General features: G+C 44.9%; 1 protein-coding gene across 2 annotated transcripts in view; it reads left to right on the top strand.

The window, feature by feature from the left end:
- Positions 1–2,440, top strand: part of LOC143767249 (uncharacterized) — a 165,395-nt gene that overhangs the window by 22,778 nt on the left and 140,177 nt on the right. The gene's annotated exons all lie outside the window — the stretch shown is intronic.

Below are 2,440 nucleotides of genomic sequence, written 5' to 3' on the forward strand. Positions count from 1 at the left end.
TTTAGGAAAATCAGAGAAAAATGTCATTTGCATAATAATTTGGAACATAGTGTAGTTATATAAATGAAAATACATACCGTACTTTGTTCAAATATATTGAACCTGTTCTGCACTTGAGTAGCAAACATTTTAATTGGTACATTTCCAGAGCCATTTTTTTTTTAAAACACTGTGTTTGCGAATTTGCATATACAGTGTCTTCAATAAAATGGCGCCAATAGCGCGGTATGCGCACGCGCTGACTTGGGCACCATATTATTTAAGTATTTAACGCAGACAACGTGCTGCAGGAAAGCGAGCAGGAGTGTTTATTGTTTCTTTTGTTTGCATGTATTGAACAACAGCAGCGTAGGCAAGATGGGCAAGCAAATAATAGGATGGGGGAGCATATTTTGTTGAAGACACTGTGTGTGACTGTGTCTTCAATAAAATGGCTCCAGGGACAGTGATATGCACTGGTGCTGACTCAGGCATGACATTCATCCTCATGATGCCACACTCCTCCTCCAACCTTGTCCTCCTCTTTATCACCTCGAGGCACTGGACCGCCGGTGTATTAACGTTGGATGCGTCCTTCTGACTCAGGCATCAAGCAAAAAAAAGAAGAACACTTAAACAACACAATGTAACTCCAACTCAATCACACTTCTGTGAAATCAAACTGTCCAGTTATGAAGCACCCATTGTGAAACAATTTCTCCTGCTGTTATGCAAATGGAACAGACAACAGGTAGAAATGATAGACATTTAGCAAGACAACCCTATGGAGTGGTTCTGCAGGGGATGACCACAGACCATTTCTCTGTTCTCATTCTTTTTGGTTATTGTTTTGGTCATTTTTGCATTTTGTCATTGCTCTCGCCTCTAGATGTACAGTAGCATGAGACTGTCTACAACTGACAAACGTTGCTCAGGTAGTGCACCTCATCCAGGATGGCACATCAATCCAACTATAACAAAAAGGGTAGCTGTGTCTGTCAGCACAGTGTCCTGAGAATGGAGCAGATGCCAGGAGACAGGCCAGTACACCAGGAGAGGTGGAGGGGGCCGTAGGAAGACAACAACCCAGCATCAGGACCGCTATCTCCTCCTTTGTGCAAGGAGGTACAGGAGGAGCGGTGCCTGTACCCTGCAGGCCACTAACATCCATGTGTCTGCTCAAACTATCAAAAACAGACTATGAGAGTTGAATGAGAGCCCGACATCCACAAGTGGTTGTTATGCTTACAGCCCAACACCATCCAAGGCGAACACCAAGATTCAACATCGGCGCCCTGTTCTCTTCACAGATGAGAGCAGGTTCATACTAAAAACATGTGACAAACGCGACAGAGTCTGGAGACGCTGTGGAGAAAGCTCTGCTGCCTGCAACATTCTCTATCATGAGCGGTTTGGCAGTAAGTAATGGTGTGGTGAGGCATTTCTTTGGAGGGCCGCACAGCCCTCCATGTTAGTCAGAGTTGCCCTGACTGCCATTAGCTACGATGAGTTTTTCAGACCCATTGTGAGACCATATGCAGGTGCAGTAGACCCTGGGTTCCTTCTGATACATGACAATGCTATGCCTCATGTGGGTTAAGTTTGCCAGCAGCATGATGAAGGCATTGAGGCTACGGACTGCCCTGTCAGTCCTAGCCCTAGACCCAAATCCAATCGAGCACATCTGGGACATCATGTATCGTTCCATCCAAAAACGCCACGTTGCACCACAGACTTTCCAGTAATTGACTGTTGCCACCACATCTGGAGCATGCTTAAGCGTTGTAGGGAGGAAATACAAGCACGTGGAGGCTACACACTAGTGAGCATCATTTCCTTGTCTGGAGGCATTTCCACTGAAGTTGGGATATTAATTTTTATTTATATTGATTATTTTTTTGTTTGAATGTTGCAACTGGAATATTTCATTCAGTGATATCTAGGATGTGGGATTTTAGTGTTCCCCTTATTTTTTTGAGCAGTGTATGTGTTTGAATGCATGTGTGTACATATGTGTTTGCACATGAATGTATGTGTGTGCGTATATATAATATATATTTTGAGGTAGTGACTGGTGTTACATGTAGGTGTCGGTGTGTGTTCCCTCAGGATGCGCACGGAGGCGTATTGAGGCCATGGGAGTGCATGGCAGTCACAGGCGTAGCTATGATTGCAATGCGGAATAAAAAGTGTTAGTCTTGGGCTAACTATTTGTCCAAGACAGATTTAAGAAAACCTGCTCTGGGCGTTTGTGTTTTGAAACGGACTACAGGATGGTAGTGGTGCAGTGCAGTCCGTTCATTCCTGTCCGGGTTTTCCATGTGGCTGAAGGCTACAGGTTGCTTGTAAAAACCCCTGAAGCAGGGTTTGGGTGTGTCAGGTTCAGAGTCAGTGTCAGTCTGGTGTTAGCAGGAGTATGGAGCAGTCAGCTCTGCAGAGCTTTACCGGTGTGAGGCAACAC

This window comes from Ranitomeya variabilis, chromosome 4 (assembly GCF_051348905.1).
Source record: "Ranitomeya variabilis isolate aRanVar5 chromosome 4, aRanVar5.hap1, whole genome shotgun sequence".
Taxonomy (NCBI): domain Eukaryota; kingdom Metazoa; phylum Chordata; class Amphibia; order Anura; family Dendrobatidae; genus Ranitomeya; species Ranitomeya variabilis.